General features: G+C 46.4%; 1 protein-coding gene across 10 annotated transcripts in view; it reads left to right on the forward strand.

Moving 5' to 3' along the window:
• Positions 1–2,435: 2,435 nt before the first annotated feature.
• Positions 2,436–26,299, forward strand: part of KIAA0232 (KIAA0232 ortholog) — a 93,530-nt gene continuing 69,666 nt past the window's right edge. For 5 of the 10 annotated variants that reach the window (XM_077874988.1, XM_077874972.1, XM_077874981.1 and 2 more), the window contains exon 1: positions 2,437–2,590. The gene's annotated coding sequence lies outside the window, so the exon portion shown is untranslated. Of the gene's footprint in view, positions 2,591–5,426; positions 5,449–15,124; positions 15,252–26,299 lie in introns of those variants that run through there. The other 5 variants (XM_077874984.1, XM_077874986.1, XM_077874991.1 and 2 more) reach the window with 3 other exon arrangements.

Here is a 26,299-nt window from a genome sequence, read left to right on the forward strand (position 1 = left end):
TCGTGTTTGAGACACTGTTTTCAATTGCTCATGTGAGCAAGCAGGGTTGTTTTCTCTCCTTGTAGCCAAACGGACTACATTACAGATGGCCATCCAGTCGTTTGCCCACAAATCGGCAGGTCTCATGACGGGTTGGTGAACGCCACGGACAAGATGACTGCTCTCCTGGGATGCATGCAGGTCTTGGTTTGGGGGGAAGCTGAGTTTAATGACTATACAAACATACAACCAAGATAATTTCATCTGCTGATAAGAATGATGAGTAAAAAACCAAGACAGGGGGTTGCCTCATGACTGGGAAGTAGGCCATTCTAAGTTGGGGATCAGGGAAGGTGTCTCTGAACATATGACATTATAGCTGAGCCCTGAACAAGAAGGAGCCAGCTACGCAAAAATATGGGAAGAGGGGATTGGGCAAGTGCAAAGGCCCTGAGGTTGGAGTTAGTCAAACCTTCCAGGATTTATCAAAATAATCTGAAGGCTAGGGAGCTGTTTTGATAAGGAAACAAAGTAACCAAGATACTTTCATTCTCCAATCTGTAATCTTCCCCTACCACCTCTAAACACTACTAATCCTAGTTAATTCCTGCTCAGTTTAAATACTTTGTCCCCTAAGAAGCCTTCTGATTTCACTTTATGGTTCAGAAAATCTGGTCTATGGCAAAAATGAGAAAAATAAGGTCAGTAAACCCCATGTGTGTGTTTGTGTGTGTACAGCTATGACATTGCCAGCTGTGTTTGTCTCTGAGAATATCTGACATAACATTGTTACTATTTTTATTTTTCACTGTTCATAAATTCTTTCACAAAATGATGAGTGTAGATGACAGCTAGGTTACCAATGTAACATGTTGATCAGTCCACAAATCCCTCCTATTTGGAGGGAGATTTCACTGGTTTGTGAAGTCCAGGTTTGGAAGCCCTTGGCAGCTAGACTCCCAAGCTTCCTTTACTGGCCTCTCCTTTGTTCCAGACCACCCTGGCTTTCCCACACCCTCTCATCCTCTCCCTCCCTTCTTAGACTGAGCTCCAAGAAGACAGGCCCCACCTCTGCCTGGCATGGAGTCAAACCCAGCACAGGTGCTCAGAAGGTGTTGATTGAACCATCGCACTGTGATTTGTGAGGAGGTACACTCAACCCAGATGAACCTCAGAATAGAAAATTGCGAGCCAGCTCATGAGAAAGAGCTGCGCAAGGGAAGACCCCAGACTTCAGAGCCAGAGTCTGGATTCAAATCCTGCCTCCTGGCTTCAACTCCCCTCACCCCCAGCAGCACGGCTTAGGAAAAATCACTTTCCCTGAGCCTCGCTCCCTCACCTGTGATACGGGGATGATCATATCCAGGATTCTTTTGAAGAGCAAAAGACATGTTTGCAGAAAACCACTTTGTAGGTGGTATGTAAATGATAGTTCCCCATGGTCGTCCCTCCAGCACCGGGCACAGTGCCCAGCTGGCCCCTTCCCAGTCTGTACTTCTGCTTCTGCCAGGAGCCTGTGAGCCGGGTGCCTCGCAAGTTCTGAACAGAAAAGCTCAGTGCCTGGCACCTGGTGGGTGCTCAATAAGTAAATCAACGGAACGATGATAACCCTGGGCAGGTCACTCCCCCTGTGGACGGGGTTTCCTCTTTGGAAGCGGGTAATCTCCCGGTTTCATCCTCTCTGGTGCCTGTCGTACTTAATTATTTGCTTTTTAAGGACAGGACTAGGAATCACATCTAAGGAAGGTGGGTGTGAAGAGAGACGTTGATTAAAAGGTTAGTGCACATTTTTGGTTCCCACTTTCGAATGTTCCAGAATTTATTTTTGCCTCCTTAATAAAAAGAGCCATGTCACATCTCTTTAGCTTGTCTTCTGGGTTTCTTTAAAAAAAAAAAAAATAAATAAAGTCTTTATTTTAAACCGCCCACTCCAGCCATCCCAGGACGCGGTTAGGAGGGGGCGCAGACAGGTGGAGCCAGCGCCCGGAAAGGCGGGGGTGCCCGGGGCCGCGGGGGGGAGGGGGGCGGCGAGGGGGGGCGGCGCGGCCTCGGCGGGGTCTGGGGTCGCGGGGCTCTGGGCTCGGGGCGGCCCCCTCCCCCTCCCCCTCCCCCGGCCCGCACGTGGCGGGGGGCGCCGTCGCGGGCAGCCCTGCCCCCAGCCCCAGCCCCAGCCCCAGCCCCAGCCCCGCGCAGGCAGCCGGCGCGCACGCCCCGCCCGGGGACCCGCCAGGGCCAGGGCCAGCGCCAGGGCCAGGGCCCCGCCGCCCGCCGGTGCGCCCGCCGGTCCGCCCACGGGGCCCCCGGCCGGAGGGGCGGGGCGCGGCCGGGCCGGGCGGGGCGGGGCGGGGCGGGGCGGCCGGCGCTGATGTAATCCGGCGGCTGGGCGGAAGGATCTGGAGCGCGCCGGGCTGGCGGGGCGCTGAGGCCAGTTGCCGGGTAACGGAGCGGAGCGGCCGCGCCGCCTCCCGCCCTCCGCCGAGTGGCGCCCGAGCCGCCGCCGCTTTACGTAAGGCGCAGGCCAGGGCCGCCGGCGCTCGGCAGCCGCTCCAGCCCTCGCCGCGACAGGAGGCGCCCCCGCCGGCCGCCGCCGCGCCGCACGGCCGCTCGGCAGGTACCGCGGGCGGGGGCGGGGCGGGGCGGGTCGGGTCGGCGCGGAGGGGCGCGGGGCCGGCCTGGGGCGGAGGGAGGCCGGCTGCCCCGACGGCCCGCAAGCTCCGCGGGAACCCGGCCGGGCCCGGAGCGCCCCGCACGGCGGCCCGCGGCCCCCCCGCCCCGGCCCCCCCGCCCCGGCCCCCCCGCCCCGGCTCCCGGCTCCCCGGGCCCCGTGCCGTGCGCTCCGGGCTCCGCGCGCGGGGGCCGCACGATGAGTCCGCACAATGGGCCGGTGCGGCGGCACTGGGAGCGGCTGGCGGCGGGGAGGCGAGGCGAGGCGGGGCGCGGACGGGGCCGGGGCCGGGGCGCGGGGCCCGGGGCGGGGGCGGCGGCGGGGCTCCCCGGGGGCCGGCGGGTGGGCGCTCGCCGCGCTGCCCCGGCCCGCGCGTGCCTCCGCCCCTCCCCTCCAGCATTGTCCTCTGGGGGCCCGGGCGGGGAGACCGCCGCGGGGGAGGGGCCGCGGGGGCGGGGCGGGCGCTGAGTGACGGGCGCGCGGGCCTGTGGCGCGGGGTCCGCGGAGGGGACGGGCGCGGGCGGGACGGCGGGGCCCCGGGGCGCGCGGCTCCCCCCTGCCCGGCTCCCCCTCGCCCTCCCATCTCCCCCCTGCCCGGCTCCCCCTTCCCCTCTCGGCTCCGCGTTGCCCTCCCGCACCCCCCTGCCCGCCCGGCTCCCCCCCTGCCCAGCTCCCCCCTGCCCTCCCGGCTCTCCCCTGCCTTCCCGGCTCTCCCCTGCCTTCCCGGCTCCCCCTTCCCCTCTCGGCTCCCCGTTGCCCTCCCGCACCCGCATGCCCTCCGGCTCCCCCTTGCCCTCCCATCTCCCCCCTGCCCGGTCCCCCCCCTGCCTTCCCGGCGCACCCCTACCCTCCCAGCTACCCCCTGCTCGGCTCCCCCTTGCCCTCCCAGCTCCGCCCTGCCCGGTCCCCCCCTGCCTTCCCGGCTCACCCCTTGCCCTCCCATCTCCCCCCTGCCCGGCTCCCCCTTGCCCTCCCAGCTCCCCCCTACCCGGCTCCCCCTTGCCCTCCCAGCTTCCCCCTGCCCTCCCAGCTCCCCCCTGCCCGGCTCCCTGCGTCCCCCGGCCGGGTACGCGGACTTGGCGCGTGCGAAATGCCGCCTGACGCCCGCGGGTGTCGCGTGCGGCGGGGCAGTGCGCAGGTGACCTGGCGTGCCCGGCTCGGGTGGCTGATCCCCGGTCGTGCTAGGACCCAGCGTTGATTTTGTCTTTTCACCGCCTTTTCGTTTGGGGCCTCTCTGGGCTAGGTGTAGAGAGTTAACCCTAGGAGAGGGTAGAGGCGATGGAGCGGGGAGGGGACGTGCGGCTCCTTGCAATGATTTCATTCTGGTTTTTGCTAATCATGACCTGGGTTGGATACTTGGATTCATTGTCCCAAGTTTCTAAGATAGGTTTTACATCTTTGGGCCTTTGCTTGTTTAAGAAAAAGAAAAAAACCCCAAAAAACCAAAACCCGGTGGTAGAAGATGGGTGAAGGGGGGGTGGGGGCAGGCAATTTTGATAATAGGTGATGCTGTGGATAAAACTGTTCCATCAGATCCCCAAACTAGAATTCTCCTGTGCAGTGTAAGACCCGTGCCAGAACTCCTTGACCATTTTGTAGACTATGCGCTTAAAGCGGGGGCGAAATCTACCAGTCTGCATCCTGAAGGTCAAATATTCTGTCATTGGTTGTTTTGGATTGATCCATTCTTAAATGGGTCTCAGGATGTTTTTTATGCCATTTCTTTGTGACAAAGACCATTTCTAAAATTGTGCCTTTGCATACCTTTAGGTCAGCTCCTTGCAGTCATTTACTTACTGTATATACTAGATTCAATTGCTGTACCTGTTAAATAATGAATGTTAGATTATTTAAAAAGTCATTTACTGCTGCAGTTTGGGCACGTGTCAGTTTTCATGTTTGTCACTTTGGCCCCTGGAATATTGAATGGAGGAGGGGAGACTACTACTCTTAAGTGTTTAATTCCATTTAAATGGAATTAGAGGGTTTTTTGTTTTTTAAAGAAAAGTGCGCCTTTAACATGGCATAAACATGAAGCAAATCTGTAATGATTTTAATGGTAATTAGCTTATTTGTTATACAAGTTGGAAACATTTAGGGAAATTACGTGGATTTTTAGTATTTCTCTAATGGTATTATAGACCACTCTATAGGGTGGTAAAAGTAACAGTTTTCAAAGGCAGTAGGATTATTTTTTTATTTTGCATTGTGTGTCTGGCTTTTCTCCCTGTTTTAGCAGCATTTGACTTGGAGCAATTAATGGTCTCTGAGTCAGTTTTCTGGTCTGTAAGATGGAAGAAATGATGACACTGTCCCACGGGGCAGTTGGTATGATCAGGTGAGGGGAGATGTGAAATAATTCTGTCAACAGTCCTCTTCTTTTAACATATTAGATTCGTACTAGTTTGCGAAGCCGCAGACTCCTCTCTCGGCTGATGCTCTCTCTTTAGACTCCTCCCCACCTTCCTGTGCACACTTTTGCCTGGCTGCCAGAGTCCTCTGTCCTAAACACAGATCACATCTTGCCAGTCTCTGGCTCAGAGAGCTAAGATTGCCTGTTGTTTGGAGCCTAGATTCAAGGCCCCTTAGCCTGGGCCGAGTCATCTCTGAACTTTATGTGTCCTGTCACCTTTCTACACTGTCCCACAGAATGGGACTACACTCAGTTCTCAAAATGTGCCCGGCTACTTCCTTCTTTGCTTATGTCCTTTTTTCTGATTGCAGTGCTTTCCTGCCCTCTCCGGTTTTTTAAAAGTCCACACCCAATTTTATGTCCTCTGCAGCCCTTCAGAAACCCTGTCAATGTGAGTTATTCATTACTGCAGTCATAACCCTCTGTTTTGCTTTCATGATTGCCTGTATCTCCTTGCATGTTGTATGTGAAACTCTGGCTGTGGTGGCCATGCCATTATTTTACTCCTAACACCTTGGTCAGGGGCTTAAACATTAAAGTATTCAAGTGTTTGCTAAATAAAGTCGAAGTCTGTCATCTGCATTATGTAGTATGTTTTCATAAAGTATTTTAATAGTACCAACCACAATGGTCGATGTGCAGTCTTACTACCTTGAGGATAGTTAGTACTTAGAATATTTCTTTTCGATTATGTTTGATCTCTTGCATAATACTAGGTGGTATTTTTATACAAAGTAGAAACAGCCACCTCTGTCGTCTGTGTCTAAACTTCTAGGATCCTTGAGCCTGCACTGCAAACTGAGAAGTCTGTACACCCCTCTTTTGGGTAGAGTGATGCAGAGCCCAAGTTTTAAAATATTTCCTACCTTTCAAATAAAATTGCCCTCCCGGCAGATTAAAGTTTGTTTTTTCCTGAGCGATTTTTTTGTTCAAAGCTTTTTTTTTTTTTTTTTAAGATTTGTTATACATGTAAAAAGTAACTTGCTTTTGGGGAGGCTTATTTAAAGAACATTAGGCCTGGATTTGCACGATTTGGGTTGGTGTTTTGGCTCATCTCTCACCCCCTGTCACTGGGGGCAAGTTGGTTAGATCTTTCTTGGACTCCGTGTCTTTATTCTGTGAAATGAGAACAGTCTTGTCTGTGCTATTTTTGCTTTGCAGCGTCACTTAAAGTGGCTATACTTTGTGTGTGGCCTGTCCTCGTTCAGGTATAAGCTGACATGATGGCTTCACCGCACATTTGTCCTCCTCATAACTGAGGCTGGAAACTTGAGTCTTCCTTTTACCAGGTCTGCCTCCACGTCTCTTTTCCATCACCTTTCTCTTAGCACATCCCCTAGCCTGTCCTTCCCGTCCTCCCATAGATTATTACTGTAGGCCTGCCAATGGCCTCCCTTTTTCTAGTTTCTCTGGTCCTCCTGTGGTCTGTTACCAGAATTGCTCAGGGGGTAGGTCAGAGCCCATCCCCCCTAGGATGCACTGTCCCATCCCCCGCCCTGCCCCCAACCAGGCTGTTCTACATCCTGTAGGATGCACTGCTCTCCCCAGGATGCACTGTCCCCCCACCCCCACCCCAGGATGTACTGCCTCCCCCCATGCACTGTGTGGAGGTTCTTGACATTCCCTCCCCCCCCCCCCAATTCGGCCACACCTGAGAGTTATGGCCTAGTTCTATTGGGAGGCTTACTCCTACAAGGATTTTCACCTTGGAGACACTACCACCAGTTGGGAATTAGTGATAAAGCAATCCCTTTAAGACTGATGCCGCCTGGCCTCGTTCAGCTTTCAGCCTCATTTCTCCTGCACCTCTCTTGTCACCTCGTATTTCAACACCAGACCTCTGGCGGCTATCATGCTTGTTTGTCCAGTTCCTTTACTTTGGAATGTCCTCTGAGTCTTGCTCTTCCTAGCAAAGTTCTTAATTCTGGAGGCTTGGCTTCAAGGCTTCTGCTTCTATGAGAGAAGCTTCTCCTGATTTTCAGAATTAACTCTTCCATCATTCTTCTCCCACACAGTGCTTGACTGATGCTTCCACTCAGTTATTTCTCCTTGTGACATTTTATTTAGTTCAGTCTTTACGTGATGGTCTTTCCTGGATTTTAAACTCCTTGAGGGAAGAGAGAGAAACCTTATCCATTGCTGCTTCCTTCTAGTGTGCAGTGTGATTTCATACAGCACTTACTCATTAAATGCTTGACTGAATTCAGTCACTCTGCAGCCTCTGATTTCAGTGGAGGGGGAGCAGGGTTGGAATGGCTCTCTGTGAGAGCTTTGTGCTCCCCCAGGATACAGAACAGGGCCCAGCACATAGCAAGTGCTCAGTAAGTAGCAGCTGTTAACCATTATTTTGAGCAGGTGTAGAGAATACTAGTGGTTGTATAAGATGATAGATTGTATATGTTGGTCTACTGTAACAGTGTTCACAAATTGTGTCTGGGGCACCCATATAAGTGTGTATAAGTGGGGATCCCTGGGTGGCTCAATGGTTTAGCGCCACTTTCGGCCCAGGGCGTGATCCTGGAGTCCCGGGATTGAGTCCCACGTCAGGCTCCCTGCATGGGGCCTGCTTCTCCTTCTGCCTGTGTCTCTGCCTCTCTCTCTCTCTGTGTGTGTGACTATCATAAATAAATAAAAATTAAAAAAAGAAAAAGTCCTCTGGGTTTTCCACCTGCAGCCCTGTTCTTTCATTGATTTACTAACAAGTGGAAAAGTGAGTATTTGGTTGGAGAGGGCTCTTGCACTGCACGAAGCAGATTCGCGACAGTGGTCCCAAAGTATTCTGAAGACAGGTAGACCTATCTGTAGGTGAACCAGGTTTTTTGCACATGGCTTAAGAAAGTCAGTGGAAAATGGGAATTGTTCTTTTCACCGTATGTTATTTTTCAGTAAAGCAAATGTTTTCATTTTAATCTTTTGTAATTATTAAATGATAGAATTTCTATTTAGAATATTTGGAGTGACTGTTGAAAAAAATTTATTTTAATAAAGATTTATTCATTTGAGAGAGAGCATGGGGTGGGGAGAGAAGCAGACTCCCCACTGAGCAGAGAGCAGGACTCCTCTAGATCTCAGAACCAGAGATGAAGGCAGACAGTTAACCGACTGAGCCCTGTGACTGTTGAAATTCTAATTTTGGTATTTTCTCTAAACCATTTCTAAAATCTTTTTTTTTTTTTTTTAAGTTTTATTTATTTATGATAGTCACAGAGAGAGAAAGAGAGGCAGAGACATAGGCAGAGGGAGAAGCAGGCTCCATGCACCAGGAGCCCGACGTGGGATTCGAACCCGGGTTTCCAGGATCGTGCCCTGGGCCAAAGGCAGGCGCCAAACCGCCGCGCCACCCAGGGATCCCCTCTAAACCATTTCTGATCACTAGGCTTTCTCATAGCTTTGTGTCTCTTCCTTTGTCTGGTCATCATTCTTATTACCGCCCTGGCTGGCGAAGGGGAAACTAGTTGAGGAAAACCAGCTATAATTTTGAAACATTTAATTGTTTAGTTACTATTTTTAAGTTTATATGTATTACTGATTGAAAGATGTATCCAGAAACTTTAAAAAGTGGAATCTGTTGGTTCTAACATAATATGGAATTCCCTATTTTCAGCAACATAGGTGAATGTATTGATTGCTCTTTAATTTACATTGACTGTACTTAGGATTATGAGCTTTTTTGAAAGACATCATTGAAAATCTATATATTTTTAATCTTTCTTAAAACGTGCCTCACAGAATTGGGGATGATAGGGCTATCCCAGCAGATGAACTAGTATCTACATTCAAAATAAACGCAGTGAGATGGTTAGTTTAATAATTGCAATATGCTTGAGAATGTGCTGCTTTGTGTTTCTAGCTAGAGTTCTAAAGAAATGGTAGTTCTGTGAATACGGGCACTGTGTGTGTGCGTGTGCGTGTGTGTTTGCGTGTTTGCGTTTGCTTCTCTGGTGATGGGAAGCGAGCTGGGCACTGTCAGCGGTCCTCAGGGTACCTGGCACAGGGCAGTGTTGCTCAGTACATATTGAAATAAGTCCGTCACCTATGGAGGAGAAAAATCATGGAGATAAATAAATGTAAGGAAAATGTGCCTTAGTACATTTTCAGATTTATTTTTTGGTGATGCAGTTGTTACTTCAGTAGGGCAGGGGGTAGAAAATGAGGAGGGACTTATTTCCCTTTTCAGCCAGGAGTTTCTAGCTCAATTACATTTTCCAGAGTACCTTTGGAATCTTAATAGCCAGTACATAACTATTTCAAAATTGTTTGCCCAGTTTGAGGATTTATCCAAGCCCTTAATTTAATTTATTTATTCAGTTACTAGCTTTTCCTTAGGTGTCTGAATAACATTTTGCTTCTTAGCATTTTCTGTGAAGATTTTAATGGAGAGAAAGGTGAAATGGAATAGACACTTTTTAAATTCTTTTTTTGGCGGTGGTTATGTACCACTGCTTTCTTTCGTAACCACCATAGATAATTGAATACTGATTGCATTTTTATTTTGTTTTGTTTTTGCTAGTACCAGCAAAGGAGTTTCTTGTTTTTATGAATTTAAAAAGTTTATTTAAAACTGTTAGGGGCGCCTGCGTGGCTCAGTCAGTGAAGCGTCTGCCTTCAGTTGAGTTCATGATCCTGGGGTCCTGGGATCGAGCCCCCATGTCAGGCTCCCTGCTCAGTGGGGAGTCTGCTTCTCCCTCTCCCTCTGAGCCCCCCGGCCCCCATGATTTCTCTCCCTCTGTCAAATAAAATAAAATATTAAAAAAAATTTTGGGGGGACGCCTGGGTGGCTCAATGGTTGAGCGTCTGCCTTTGGCCCAGGGTGTGATCCTGGAGTCCCGGGATCGAGTCCCACATTGGGCTCCCTCCTTCTCCTCTCTCTGCCTGTGTCTCTGCCTTTCTCTCTGTGTGTCTCATGAATAAATAAAATCTTTAAAAAAAAATTTTTTTTTTTAAATTAAAGTAGAGGTGCCTGGCTGGCTTAGTTGGAAGAGCATGTGACTCTTGATCATGCAGTCATGAGTTCGAGCCCCACATTAGGTGTAGAGATTACTTAAGTAAATAAATATTTTTTAAAAATTAAAAAAAACTGGGACGCCTGGGTGGCTCAGCAGTTGAGCATCTGTCTTCTGCTCAGGGCGTGATCCCAGGGTACTGGGATCGAGTCCCACATTGGGCTCCCTGCATGGAGCCTGCTTCTCCCCCCACCTGTGTCTGTGTTTCTCTTTCCGTGTCTCATGAATAAATAAATAAAATCTTTAAAAAATTTTTTAAAAAAACTATTAAAATATATTTCGTATGATTCATCAAAACCTTGTTCCAAATAACAGTAACTATTATAAAATCTGTTTTATTTGTTTATTTTTCAAAGATTTATTTATTCATTCAGAGAGAGCGAGAGAGAGAGGCAGAGACTCAGGCAGAGGGAGAAGCAGGCTCCATGCAGGAAGCCTGATGTGGGACTCGATCCTGGGTCTCCAGGATCACTCCCCAGGCTGCAGGCGGTGCTAAACCGCTGCGCCACCGGGGCTGCCCAAAATCTGTTTTATTTTTTAAAGTACATGTTAAGAAATCTAAAAAAGATTAAAAGATGAAAAGTAAAGGGACTCCTGTTTGGCTCAGCTGTTGGGCATCTGCCTTCGGGTCAGGGTGTGATCCCAGGGTCCTGGGATCAAGTCCCACATTGGGCTCCCCGCAGGGAGCCTGCTTCTCCCTCTGCCTAGGTCTCTGACTCTCTGTGTCTCTCATGAATAAATAAATAAAATCTTAAAAGAGAAAAGTCTTCTTTTGCATTCTCCTTCCCCTCCCGTACTCATCCTGTACTGGGGAAAAAAAAAAAAACACTGATTAAGTTTCTCGGATGTCTTAGGAAAAAAATATACCAATGCTTCTAAAAAATGGAGTCATTGTAGAGAGTGTTCTATGTTTAAGCAAATCCTGAACTTTGTATCTTGGAATGCTTTCCATATCAGCACAGACAGATCTTCTTTATGTACAGATCTACCTCCCTGTGGGTTTTTTTTTATGTGCCTCCTATTCCACTGTATGAATGTGCCAGAATTTACTGAACTAGTTGATGGGACAGACTTCCGTGTTTTATTCTAACACAGTGTTGCTGTGAACATTCTTAACACGTGTCTTGGTGAACTTCCATGAATAACCTCCTTACTCTGAGCAGCCTAAAAATGATCAAGTTTCTAACTTCTCTAAATCGTCATTGATCATGTTAAAATTCTTCTTGGTGGGTATGTTTTAACAGTTCCAGACATTAGGCTGGATATTTTCTTCTTTCAGGTAGTCCTGTGATATAATTTTGTGCTACTGAGGAAGAAGTTTTTGTATTGCACGTTCAGTGTTAGGGTAACAGAAATTACAAAGCGTCAGGGTCGGCTTCATGAGCCAGCCACCTGTGCAGTCACACAGGGTCCTCATTTGGTTTAATGCTTTTTTCTTTTTTCTTTTTTTTTTAAGCAAGGAGCCCGATATGGGGCTCCATCCCAGGACCCTGGGATTATGACCTGAGCTGAAGGCAGATGATTCATTGACTGAGCCACCCATGTATCATAGCCTTGATACTGTTAAGAATTTTGATCGAGGCCTACATTTTCACTTTGCATTGGACCCTACCAATTATGTCAGTCCTATAAAGACTTCAAAAGAATTTTTTTTAATAGGGGGAGCAGAGGGAGAGAGAGGAAAAATCTTAAGCAGGCCCTACACCCAATGTGGAGCCCAATGTGGGGCTTGATCTCACTACCCTGAGATCATGACCTGAGTGGAAATTAAGAATCAGATGCTTAACTGACTGAGTCAACAAGGCACCCCAGTCCTGTAAACACTTTTTAAAGAAGTACCCCTCATTTTCATGCCTCCTAATTCTCCCTGTGAATGACCACCACTAACAATTTAATTATACACTTGGAGACTTTCTAATGCATATACAAGTCCACATAGGTCATTCTTGAGTCTTTTTAAGTCTACTAATTAAGTCTATGCAAACTCCGTGTGTATTTTCTTGAGAAACCTCTAATGATCTAGAATGCTGCAAACTTAAAAAAATTTTTTTTGGGCAGCCCGGGTGGCTCAGCGGTTTAGCTGCGGCCCAGGGCCTGATCCTGGAGACTCGGGATCGAGTCCCACATCGGGCTCCCTGCGTGGGAGAGAGAACCAGGGAGCCTGGTTCTCCCTCTGCCTGGGTCTCTGTGCCTCTCTCTCTCTCCCTCTGTGTGTGTGTGTGTGTGTGTGTGTGTGTGTGTGTGTCTCATTAATAAAATAAATAAAATCTTTTAAAAAAACTTTATATATATATATATATTTTTATTGGAGTTCAATTTGCCAACATACAGTATAACACCCAGTGCTCATCCTGTCAAGTGCCCCCTCCTCAGTGCCCGTCACCCAGTCACCCCATCCCCCCACCCACCTCCCCTTCCATTACTCCTTGTTCCTTTCCCAGAGTTAGGAGTCTCTCATGTTTTGTCACCCTCTCTATTTTAAAGGAGCTTTATTATTTTTTTATTTTATTTTATTTTTTTTAAATTTATTTATGATAGTCACAGAGAGAGAGAGAGAGGCAGAGACACAGGCAGAGGGAGAAGCAGGCTCCATGCACTGGGAGCCTGACGTGGGATTCGATCCCGGGTCTCCAGGATCGCGCCCTGGGCCAAAGGCAGGCGCCAAACTGCTGCGCCACCCAGGGATCCCTAAAGGAGCTTTAAAGGGCTCCTGGTTAAGCGTCTGCCTTTGGCTTAGTTTATGATCTCTGAGTCCTGGGATCTAGCCCTGCATTGGGCTCCCTGCTCAGCGGGGAGCCTGCTTCTCCCTTTCCCTCTACTGTTTCCTCTGCTTGTGTGCCCTCGAGGTGCTGTCTCTCGCTCTCTCTCGCTCTCTCTCAAATAAAATCTTTAAAGGAGCTGTAAAAACAGCGGTAGAAAGTTGGTACTGAACTGCAGTTTTAGATTTCGTATTGGTTGGTTTGTGTTTTTAAAGCATGCTTTACTTCAAGCTTTAGGGAAACAGTTTAAGTTTCAGGCTGTTAAGATACCTATCTTTGGGATTTCATTTGCTAAAATCTAGTCAAATGAATCCTAACCCATCACAGGCAAGTCAGGAATGAAAATAAGGTTTAACCATCAGTTGGGGTCAATTGAACAAGGGATCACTAGTGGGTATACAGGATTATTTGGGGCTTTATTTAGTTAAAAAGTGATCAGAATGCTTAGAAAGAGCTACAGAGAGTGGGTAAGGAGGGGAGTGAGTCCACACTTGTTCAGCAGCTCCTTCACAGCAAGCCTGGTGTGAGGGACCTCAGGAGACTCCTGTATCTTCTTGATAACCTTGAGAGGTGGTGTCCTTTCCATTTTATAAAGGGTGCAGCTGTGGCTCAGAGGCCTCAAGAAGTTTCCCTAAGGTTACAAATAACATGTGACAAAGCTGGAGCCCAAACTTCTAAACTTGGAACTTAGTCCATTTTCTTTCCTCTGCCCTACTCTTCCTAGAGGTTTATTCCTTCCCACAATACTGTTTACTGCCTGCAGTGTCCTAGGCACAGATGCCATGATGCTCAGACATGCAGGAGGCTTACAGGGATTTGCCTTGAGAGGGAAAACGAGGGAGCAGGAGTGTGGAATTGCAGACTGCTGACCTCTGTGCAGGTGAGACCTTGCACAGGGGAGCGAGGGGAGGAGGAACCCGATGGGAGGAGCTACTAGGGGTCTGTGACAGCCTGGGTGGCCTGGGTCTAGTACTTCCTGCTGCTCAGCATTGCTGAGGGTGGCCTGATATCCTTGCTTTGGTGACTCTGAATGTGCCACAGCGAGAGGCTGTGGGTCAGCTTGGCTCCCCACAGCAGGTTCTTGTGAAGGGTCAGAGCAGGGCACCCCCTGGTCTCCACTCACATGCAGCACTGTTCGGTCCTGATGAGATGAGTAAGCACATGGCTACATATGTCAAGTGAAAATTCCTGCTAAGAGAAAAAATAAAGCAGGAGATGAGGGTCATGTGGGATATGTGGACAGGAAAGGGCTCTCTGATAGGATGCCACTTGAGCTGAGACCCGAAGGAAATAGGGGAAAGAGCTAGGATGCTATCTGGGGAGCAGAGTATCATCCAGAGGGAGAGCGGAACAGGTGAAAGACCCTGATTCTGGGTGTGTTATGAAGGTGGACTGTGTATTTGCTGGTGGGTTAGTTATGAGATGTGAGAAGAGGATGAAGGATCTAGATGATGCCAAACCTTTTGGCTTGAGCAGTGGAGGCATGAAGTTGCCTTGGCTGATATTGGGAAGGTCTCAGCAAGGATGGTGGTTGTGAGAATGCAGTTTTTGTATTTTTTTTGAAGACCTGTTACAAGTTGAGATGCTAGTCAGACCCCTAACTGTCTAGTAGCCTCATGACTCTAGAATTCTGGCATTCATGAGAGAAGCAGAGTATAGTTTGGAGGAATTGCTACCTAGATGGTATTTAAAATCATGGGACTGGAGATCATGTAGGATGGTGCTGTTCAGTAAGCTAGCCTCGAGCCACATGTGGTTTTTGAGCACTTAAATTGTGGCTAGTTTGACTTGAGAAATGCTGTGTCATACATACACCAGATTTCCAAGACTCAGTATGGGGAGAAAAGAATGTAAAATATCAATGATTTTTTACCTCGATTATGTTTGGGGTGATTATATTTTGAATCTATAGAGTTAAATAAAATATATTGCTAAAATTAATTTTACCCATTTCCTTTTTAATGTGGCTACTGGAAAATTTGACATTGAATACTGGTAACTTATATCTTGCTGTTGGGTGGTACTAATGGAGGAAGCACATGTAGGTAGAGAAGTCCAAGGACAGCCTGGAGAGCCAGCGGAGGGGAGTTGGAGGAGGGTGGTGGTGATATTAGTTGTAGTCTGTGGGCAAGTGAGCTTCTCTAAAGTTTCTCTAGAACTTGTGGAAAAGAATCAGAGAGCAACTGGGCCTGGCCACTGTACAGTAGATGGGCTTAACTCTTTAGACAGGAACAGATTTCAGACATGGTCTGGAGGATCAGGATCTTTCCCTATGACTCTTTTTGTTTTTGGTTTTGTTTTAAAGTGAGTTTCATCAGGACGAGGATGCAGCCTGTACAGTGAGAGCTTTGCTGTAATGTGGCCTTTGCAGAAGAACCACACAGTTGAAGAAAGCACACACGTAGGAGCTTTGATGCAGTTAATGCAGCCAGGTGACTCTAATGACCCTCAAAACCTTGGTCTCAGGCTCTCTCCCACCTTGTACCTTTGCTTGATGCAATTCCTGTAAGAATATCTTACCTCCCTTCTCATTCTGTGTTCAGTAGAGTACCTTTTAATGTTCACTTAGGCCCTGGAAGTGGACTCAGCCACCCTGAGGGAGGGCTTTGTTACCATCTCTCTTGTCATTCGGTTCCGGTGCATGATCTCATGTCCAGGGCACTCCCGCCCTGAGCGTCTTCCAGAGACCTGGAGCTGGGACCAGGCTTTGACCCCAGTTGGTCTCAGGACCTTGCAGGTGCTGCTGCTCACGGGCTGCTGCTTATTACTGCACCGGTGAGGACTGGTGGGCACCAGTGGCTGTATTGTTACAGTATCAGGCGAAGGTTTCTTCCTTTACATCTTACTCTTTTTCCCCCTGCATTTCTCCCATTTCTAAACGTACACATGCACATTTAGGAACAGTGTTCATGACAGTTTTTTCCCCTAGCTATGTGGTAGAAACTGTCATGGAAATGGAAACTCCTCTGAGTGGACTTACCCAGGCCTTGCCAAGGTAGGCAAAGGAGTACCTTGAAAAGGACCTGGTAGCATCTTGCAGTCTGCTGTTGGCTAAAGTGGGGCCAAAGCTGGTCTCACTTTCCCTCTGGCGCAGGGTTCAGGTCTGTCAGCTTCTCAAAGTGTCTCTAGGTCTGTGGGGATGGTGAACAGTAGTGGCCAAGCCAAAAACTTTGATTAGGAAGGATATGCTAAATGCAACGTAAAAAGGCTTTGCTTTGATCTTTCAAAATTGTGAGACAGCGAGGCTGCAAGTTGGATGAGGGGCCAATGGTGGACTGCACCTGGACTGCAATGGCCCTGGTCTGCACCTGCCTCTGGATCCTGACTACACTTTAGTGTCTTAATCCATAAATGCAGAGGTTTGGTTTAGCTCCCTGTTTTTTCATGCTGTAAAAGTGGTATCTGGCACACAGCAGGTGCTCAAATGTTTGTTGAATGAATGGATGGATGGGAGGGAGGGAGCCTAGACACTTAGGGCCTAAGGTGGTGGGGGGAGGCCAGGAGTTTGGGTACTCCCTGTGCTCCTCACCTGTGCCACTATAACCTGTTTCAGGCATAGTATTAGGTTTTGCCTCTTTGAGAAATGTCTGAACAGCACTAGATGAGACGGTGTCTCAGAGTGTTACGTCATCATGCTCCTGGAACCGATGCCTGTGCATTCCTTCCTCCTCACCATCATATTGCATGTTCTTTTCATGAACTGGAAGCTGCAGGAGCTTCCCAGGGCTGCCATGAGGCAGTGCCACAGCCTGGGTAGCTGACAGCGACACAGATTTATCATTCCAGGTCTGAAATGCAGGTGTCAGGAGGCTGGGTTCCTTCTGATGGTTCTGAGGAAGGACCTATTCTGTGCCTCTCTCTTGGCTTCTGGTGTCCTTAGCTTGTATGCATCTCTGTCGGCACGTGGCCTCCTCTCTGGGTCCCTGTCCCCGTTTCCCTTATCTCATAAGGACATTGGGTTAGGGTCTGAACCGAGGTAGATTGACTAGTGGTTGTAAGAGAATGGAAAGGAGAGACTTGCTGAAAGTGACTGTGGTTCCTAGGACTTTGATTAGCATATCCATGTTCCTAAACATGGAACGGAGAGTTTCCATGGAGTGGAAATGTGGATTCTGGTTTATCTACAGAGCAAATGATGACATGGGCCATTGAAGATGCTTATTTCATTTCATGCGCTGAAATCACATTCTTCTAGCTTTAAAATTACCAGAGAACATTCCACCATTGCCCCTCATGTTAAGCTGCTTTGTCACCCTCACTGTGTCCTGCATATTCACCAAATGGTAGTGGTTTCTGATTTAAAAAAAAAAAAAAAAAAAAAAAAAAAAATATATATATATATATATATATTATTTATTTATTTATTTATTTATATTTTTGGTTTCTGATATTTAAATACAGTTAAGGGTCACTTGACTCTGATGGGGCGGTCAGTTCCTATCTGAGTGTCACAAGTTGGGGTCTTTGGGAAGCAGATTCTCTGGAGAGTACCCGTAGACAGTTCAGCTGATGTTGATTAAGAGGTACCTGTGGGGGTGGTGCAGTCAGTTAAGTGTCTGACTCTTGGTTTTGGCTCAGATTGTGAAATTGAGCCCCACATCAGGCTCCGTACTTAAGATTCTTTCTTCTCTCTTCCTCTGTGCCCCACCCCCTCAGTTCTCTCTTTCTCTTAAAAAACAAAAAGAAAAGGCACCCATGGGGTCCACTCCTGTAGAAAGGAGGAAGACATTGGGCTGCCTTTGTAGGCCCAGCCCAGCCTTGGCTAACCCCATGGGGAGGTGTGAAGCTAGAATAGCTCTTTGGAGTCACCCCCAAGATGCACCAAATGACCAGACCTGCACGCTCACATCACTTGTTGGAGGTGGAGATCTCTTGGGAAGGATGTTAGATGGGGCTGCTTTTTGTCTCTGGGGCAGTCCCTGAAGAGACTGAAAGTCCCTGAAGAGGCTGACATGGCACTCCTGGTGGCCCACAGCACTTCCTTCATGGGGGTCTGGGTGGTACAGCAGTGTCAGCCACAGTTAGATGGTAGCTTTCCTAGAAAAAGTTTTTATTGATTTGATTTAACGTATTCATTGGCCTTCTGAAGAAATATAGGGTAACTGGGCTCCCCTTTCTCTGAGTCCTGTTAGCTGTCCTCCCCATCTCCTCCCACTACATGTGAAATGGGGGGGCATAAATAGTTAAAGTGCACATTATGCTTTTCTTTTCCTCATTAAACATACTGGTTTTGGGCGCCAAGGGGGCTCAGCCAGTTGAGCATCTGCTTTTGGATCAGGTCATGATCTTGGCGTCCTGGGATTGAGCCCCATGTCAGGCTCCCTGCTCCTCCCCCTGCTCATGCTCTGTCAAATAAATAAAATCTTAACAGCAACATACTGGTTTCCTTAAACTTAAATAATTTCACATGGGATCCCTGGGTGGCGCAGCGGTTTGGCGCCTGCCTTTGGCCCAGGGCGCGATCCTGGAGACCTGGGATCGAATCCCATGTCAGGCTCCCAGTGCATGGAGCCTGCTTCTCCCTCTGCCTGTGTCTCTGCCCCTCTCTCTCTCTCTCTCTGTGTGTGACTATCATAAATTAAAAAAAAAAAAAATTCACATGGTACCTATGATAACCTGTGATTTTCTTGGTGTGATTGAGACTTCTTTGATTTTCTTTAACCATCTAGCTGCATATTTTCACAAATTTATCAGTGGCATTAGGATCCCTGGAACAATAGCTCAGTCTCAAAATTTTGGGACCTATTTCATGTGAATATAAAGTTCTTGGTTCATTTAATCCTACCTTCCTTTTCCCTTTGTTTGAATTTGTCCGGCTTTAATGATTTGAAGGACTCCTTATGGGGGATCTGTGGCCAAATGGGACTCCCCAAGATCAGAATTTAACTCTTGGATAGCTGGAGTTAGGTGTGCATCATTGCTGCTAAAGGCCTTCCTTTGGGGCCAGAAGGACCCTTTCAGTGGTTGCAAGTTGTTACCAGATAGTCCATAGTGGAGAGGAGCTTGACTCTGGAGTTAGTCTCGTCTGCTTTCAGATCCCAGCTCTTCCTCTTTCTTGCTGTTTGGAGAAATCAATTTTCTATTCTCAGTTTCTGTATTATCTGTACAAAGGGAATAATAACGGTGTCTACCTCATGGGGTGTTCAAATGAAATGAACATGCATGTAGAACACTTCGATAGTAAATTCCATAAACAGAAGCTGCTTCTGCTGTCACTGGAGGAAAACCACCTTTATGTTATAGGACAGGAAGTACCTTCACTCATCTATTCTAGACATCGAGGACTGAACTATAGCTATGATCTTAGCAAATTGCAAAGAAGGAAATGTCCCTGACCAGTGCAGGATGTCTAGAGAAAACCTACAGAGAACATCAGTTTTAATGAGGAAGTGTGGGGACATTTCCTGTATAGTTGGGTACAGGACAAAGGACACCCTGTGATGCCACTTGTTTTCATTGTGCTGCTGAGGTGAGGGCAGGCCTACATGACCCACCTAAGGATGGCAACTCTAGGAACGCAAAACTGTTGCATTTGCAGATGATGATTCTGTATAAAACCTAGGAGAGTCTGTGACTGAGTATCTGGGAATAAACCTGTGTGTGGAACATGAAAACTTGGAAGGTCTAGGAGGAGACCTAAATAAATGGAGAAATGGTCCTCGTTCATAAGTAGGAAGACTCAGTAGTGGAAAGCCGTCCGTTCTCCCGAAACTGATCTCTGTATTTAATGCATTTCCAATGAAAATCCCAGCAGGGTTTCTCAAGGAATGTGGTGGCTGATCCTAAGATTCTAAGCAAGAACAAAGGGCCAAGGTACTGGGAAGACGTTCCTGAGAACCAATCGATGCCTCACGTAAGAGCATAGTGGCTCAGGCAATGCAGTGTGTTGAGCAGAGGAGAGCCCAGGAGACGTGTGGTTATGGATCTAAAAGAGCTGTGTAGTGACATATGGGGACAGAGGGTAGATCCGTAAGTGACACCAGCACAGTTGGGCTTCCAGATAGAAAGATGTGCAATTAGGTTCTGCTGCATTAATTCTAGCTATAGGTGACTTGTAGACAGATTGAGGACCTGGATATTGTTTTAGATTTGATAAGGTTGTACTGTGGTGACAGGACCCCCAAATGTCAGGGGCCTGAGCACCAAACAGTTCTTTGTGGCCCATGTCATGCATTGGCATCTGCGAGTCAGTTGTGGTGGCTCTCCTCTTGAGACCTAGGCTGAGGAGGTGGCCCTGTTTGGGACACGTTCTTTCTGTGCTAGCACGGGAGGCCAGGCCTAATCACATGATTGCTTTTCAAGCTGCTTGGATATGGCTTAAGTCACGTCTACTATGGTCCATTGGCCACACCAGTTCCTGGGGCTCAGGGCGGGGCCTTTCAGCCTCTGGGAAGGCACCGCCGCCCTGTCCCATGGCCATGACCACAGGGGCCTGCTGTGTGATGGGACATATGAGGGAAACCAGGGGCTGCTTGGGAATAGTAGTTCAGTTTGCCACAATAGGAGAAGGAAACCTTGAATACATTTAAAAGAAAGTATAGACTAGCATCTCACTGATCTTGAGGTGGGGAAAGACGGGGTGCCTGGCTGGCTCGTTCCGTACAGCATGGGACTCTTGTCCTTGGAGTAATGAGGTCAAGCTCCGCATTAGGCCTAGAGCTTCCTTTAAAAAAGAAAAAAAGTACATTTGTCACCTGGGGACCTTGGTAGAAGGGAGTTTGTGATTCAGTGGGTTTGCTAAGTTCTGATGTAACATCTGTCATTGTAGTGACCATCTCTCCTCTTAAGCCTGGTCCTCAATTGCTCTGGTAGTTAAAGTCACCATTGGTGGGGATGGAGAATTGGTTTGTAGATAATGCCTTCTGCATAAATTACATAGGTTTTTGACCTTGTCACTGAGGAGCTGAGACGTGAATGTTTAGGGATTTTTTTTTTTTGTTTTTAATTTTAAAGATGTTATTTACTTACTCATGAGACTGAGGCAGAGACACAGGCAGAGGGAGAAGGAGGCTCCTTTTGGGGACCCCAATATGGGACTCGGAATCCCAGGACCCTGGGATCACGACCCGAGCCAAAGACAGTTTTTCAACTCCTGAGCCATCTAGGCACCCCCTGTCCAGGGATCTAGAACACAACTCTAATCCCAGATCACTCCTGTGGTTCTTGTTACAGGTTGTTAGGTGGTAGTACCTGAAAGATGCATCTGGATAAGATTACTCTCGTTTATTAAATATTTCCAAGGATTATTAGATTTTTTTTCCCCCAGAGTTGTCTTAATTTCATATTAACTTGAGTAGAATATTATTAACCCCCAAATTAAGTATTTTATGTGATAGAAAACTTGACCAGAATCTATAAGAAAAGCATAGTCAACTTTATATTTAAGAGGAGTCATTTGAAAGTTGACTTTTATGTTTAGTGTTTGGATACTTAACTGTTTCTGTTTATTTGCTTTTCTTAGTTGTTTGTGTATATTTGTTGTGTATATGAGTGCATATGTCTGCTACTTTTTTCTTTACATTTACCTTTGTAATATTTATGATTTGAACATATCAGTGAGATTATAAAGTTTTGACCTGTATAGACCTCTACAGAACATCATGCCAGTCTATTTTTTGAGAAGGGTTTTTTGGTTTGGTTTTTTAAGTATTTTACTATTTGGGGGTGGGGAGGAGCAAGGGATGGGTGAAGAGAGATAAGCAGACTCTGTGCTGAGCACAGAGCCTGACATGAGGCTTGATCTCATGACCCTGAGATCATGACCTGAGTTGAAACCAAGAGTTGGACATTTAAATGACTCAACCACCCAGGTGCCCTGAGAAGAGTTTTAATTAGTGTAAAATTCCAATCCAAAATCTGTCACCTTTGTGCCATACTTTGCTAGATATTTTATTTTTTGAAACTATTATGGGTATCTGAGTGGCTCAGTCAGTTAAGCATCTGCCTTCAGCAAAATCATGGTCCTGAGGTCCTGGGATCAAGTCCCTCATCGGGCTCCCTGCTCAGTGGAGAGTCTGCTTCTCCCTCTCCCACTGCTCCCCCTGCTTTGTGTTCTTTCCTCCTATCAAATAAATAAAAAATAAAATCTTCCAAAAAAAACCCCCTATTATTTTATTGTTAAGGAATTCACTTCTATGACTGTCATGAAGCCCAGGCTGGGTTACCTGGAGGTAACTATACGACTCTGGAGTTTCTGGTTATAGGCATTGTCTTCTCTAACTCAGCTGAAACCCTGACTCATGAGGCCTCAATCCCTGCCTCCCTATTCCTGGAAGATGCTAAAGCCAACTGTGTAGGAGGCTTTTTTTTTTTTTAAGATTTTATTATTCATAGAGACAGAGGGGCAGAAACAGGCAGAGGGAGAAGCAGGCTCCATACAGGAAGCCCGACGTGGGACTCGATCCTAGGTCTCCAGGATCATACCCCAGGCTGCAGGCAGCACTAAACCGCTGCGCCACCGGGGCTGCCCTGTAGGAGGCTTTTTCAGAGGAGAAGACCATTGTGTCTTCCCAGAAGATGAACACTTCCTTTTGTTTTATGAGGCAGGTAGCAGCCCTAAACCACAGGCAGGCTGGGACCTGTGCAGGCCACTGAATATATTAAAGATTTTATTTATTTATTTTTAGGGAGAGTATAAGAGAGTGGGCATAGGGGGGAAGGGGCAGAGGGAGAGGGAGAGAGAGTCCCAAGAAGAGTCTGCTGAGCGCAGAGCCCAGTGTGAGGCTCAGTCCCATGACCCCAAGATCATGACCTGAGCAGAAATCAAGAGGTGGATAGTTCACTGGCTGTGCCACCCAGGTATCCCGACCACTGACTATTTTAAATAGATTTTCAAGAATAGGGACACCTGGATGGCTCCATGGTTGAGCATCTGCCTTTGGCTTGGGTCATGATCCTGGGGTCCTCAGATCAAGTCTCCTATCAGGCTCCCCGTGGGGAGCCTGGTTCTCCCTCTGCCTATGTCTCTGTCTCTCTCATGAATAAGTAAATAAAATCTTAAAAAAATATTTTCGGGATCCCTGGGTGGCTCAGCGGTTTAGCCCCTGCCTTCGGCCCGGGGCGTGATCCTGGAGTCCTGGGATCGAGTCCCACATCGGGCTTCCTGCATGGAGCCTGCTTCTCCCTCTGTCAGTGTCTCTGCCTCTCTCTCACACATCTCTGTGTTTCTCATGAATAAATAAAATATTAAAAAAAAAAATGGAAGTCAAAACAAGGCCTAATACAGACTTCCTTTAAAAAAATTTTTCAAGAATATTGCATTGTTAATATTGCATTATCTTTAAAGTATTTATATTTTGGGTCTTGAGTATCATTGATGTATGGAGAATTCCATAGGTATACAATCCTATTAATGCCACTCTACTTGGTCTCTAAGAGTAGTGGGGCTTCTCAGCGTGTTTCTCAGATTCTGGGGTGCCTCAGAGTACACTGAAAATCAGTAGCCTTTCTAAATTTTTTAGCCAGCTGTGCTTGACCCCAGCAAATGTTTATGGACTACAAGCACTTCTCAATTAGCTTGCCCTCCACCACCCCTGGAGCATGTGCCCTCTGAGCACCCAAGCTTGGCCATCTTGAGTTCAGACACACTGGTCAGGTGAATTGACTCTTAGTGCTGGCTTCGCCATTAGCATCCTATTAGATCTCCGTCTTTTGAGCCGCTAAAAACACTTGGTGGTTTTGTGCAGTGGAAGGAAATAAACCCAGGATCATTTCAATGGCTGTAAGCAACTCCTTGATCCCTCAGGTGCGTGCTTGCTGCTGTGCCTATAATATACGCTGGCAACTAAGTGGTGTGCATTGAGTGCATTGAATGCAGGCATAGCACCTTATATGTCTATTCCAAGGTTATAGATAAGGACTAGGTGTGTCTAGGGGAAAGGGGGAAATCTGGAAGGTTCTGATCCCATATAAAAAGGAGTCTGGATTGATGTGCAGCACAATAGAATTTATGCAGATTTTTTAAAGGGAAATAAAGGAGAAGGGTGTACTTAATGATCTTATTCTTAAATGGTATCTTTAGTTTAACTTTTCAACCTTAGGAAATTGAGGATGTAAGGACCCTAAAAGATCTAGGTCTTTCTTATGACTTGGCCCTTAGGAAAATGTTAAGTGTTTCTGGTTAAAAGGTCATATTTCCCAAAGTGTTCTCAGGAACACAGAAGAGGTCTGTAATTAAATAAGTATGGAAAATGCTATCTACTTTGTTTCCTCCCTAGAGGTTCCAGATGCACATTATCATATTAAAAGTTTTAAGACCTCCTAAAATAAATAAACCTACTTTTGTTTCAGTTCTGGTATTTCCCTAATTTATGCAAAAGGAAGAAATTTCTATGGCAAAAATAATAAATTTTTTTATCACCTAGAATAATGAATACACTTTGGGGAAACTGTAGCAGGTTACATTTTAAATGATGACAATGTTCATTTAAATAGCTTTCTAGGAACTCTAACTACATAGTTAATCTAAGAGTCACAGCTAAAGATGATTTAATCTTTGAAACCTATAATTAATGGATGAAAAATACATGTACTTTGAACCTATTCTGAGTTCTGAAATGTATATCATTTTACAAATAGAGGATTTTATACTGATCCTTTAAAATTGCTAACTAGTAGGATATGAATCAGATAATGATCACAAAATTTTTTATTGAACTAGGTATCTCTTATTGAGAAACACTAAATCTTACCAAGGAATTGCTTATTATCGACAAATACCCAACATTTGCTTCAACGTGGATGGAACTGGAGGGTATTATGCTGAGTGAAATGAGTCAATCGGAGAAGGACAAACATTATATGTTCTCATTCATTTGGGGAATATAAATAATAGTGAAAGGGAATAGAAGGGATGGGAGAAGAAATGGGTAGGAAATATCAGAAAGGGAGACAGAACATAAAGACTCCTAACTCTAGGAAACGAACTAGGGGTGGTGGAAGGGGAGGAGGGCGGGGGGTGGGGGTGAATGGTGATGGGCACTGAGGGGGGCACTTGACGGGATGAGCACTGGGTGTTATTCTGTATGTTGGCAAATTGAACACCAATAAAAAATAAATTTATTATTAAAAAAGAATTGCTTATTATCTAATGTCATTTTGGAGAACTGTAATATGTATTACTTAGCTTATGGCTTTATATTAGTATTTTTAAAAAATGGACCAACCACTCTCTTACTGGTGAGCCTCAGAATTTTAGGCCATTTTTCCCCCCACCTCTCGAAACTCAGAAGACAATTCACTTTGTAATTTGAGGTCAGTAGTTGAAAGCTGTAGACTTAAAAAAAAAGTATGTATATATTAAATATATATTATATATATATATATATATATATGTATTTTAAATAGAGTGCATGTGTATTGGGGAGGAGGGAGAGAATCTCAACGAGGCTCCACTCTGAGCAAGGAAACCTGATGACAGGAGGTCTTGATCTCATGTGACTTCAGATCCTGACCTGAGATGAAATTGAGTCGGAACCTTAACTAACTGAGCTGCCCAGGCCCCTGAAAGCTGTAGAATTTTTATGAACAGACATTTGACAAGCAACAGGGGCAGTCTGAAAAACGATTATTTGATTGATTGATTTTATTTATTCGTGAGAGAGGCAGAGGCAGAAGCAGGCACCATGCAGGGAGCCTGATGTGGGTGGGACTCGGTCCCTGGGACCCCAGGATCATGCCCTGAGTCGAAGGCAGATGCTCAACTACTGAGTCACCCAGGCATCCCGAAAAACTACTATAATACACCATGATCTAGTATCCTTTTTTTTTTTTTTTTTAAAGATTTTATTTATTCATGAGAGACAGGTAGAGGGAGACGCAAACTTCCTGTGGGGACCCCAGTTTGGGACTTGATCCCAGGACCCCGGGATTATCACCTGAGCCGAAGGCAGACGCTCAACCACTGAGCCACCCACATGTCCCCATGATCTAGTATCTTATTTGATAAACTCTTTATCCTTGATTAAATGAATTTTATGTTAGAGCTTTTTGCATTCTCAAAATTCTAAAAATCTGCTTATTTAAATTTTTTGTTTCTAAATAAATTTGCTTAGTGTTTCTGAAAATTTTTATTTCTTAGAGTTGAAGGTCCGTTCAGTTTCTCTTAATTGAAGTTTTTAAATTTCTGAAATTTAGCTTGACCACCTTCCAGCAATTTTTCTAAAAACTTTTAGGATTTCATAATAATTTTGTTTTGATGTTTGAAGTTTGTTTGGTAGCTGTTTTATTGTTTGCAGGAAGACTGTTTCTTTTAGATGTCAGCGTATACATTTACTGCTTTCCCTCTGACCCAAAGGATTTTCCTCATGGGTTTTCATTCTGTAAACTGCCCAACATGCGGTTTGCCCTTTCTAGGGGAAAAATGGCAGTTTTTGGTAAGTCTACAATAAGGGCTTTTTTGAAGGCATAAAACTGCCATTCTGTATTCCTGGTAACAAATTCTGATGTCTAATAGATCTAGATGAGTTATAGACACTGATTA

The sequence above is a fragment of the Canis aureus genome, chromosome 2, assembly GCF_053574225.1.
Source record: "Canis aureus isolate CA01 chromosome 2, VMU_Caureus_v.1.0, whole genome shotgun sequence".
Classification (NCBI taxonomy): domain Eukaryota; kingdom Metazoa; phylum Chordata; class Mammalia; order Carnivora; family Canidae; genus Canis; species Canis aureus.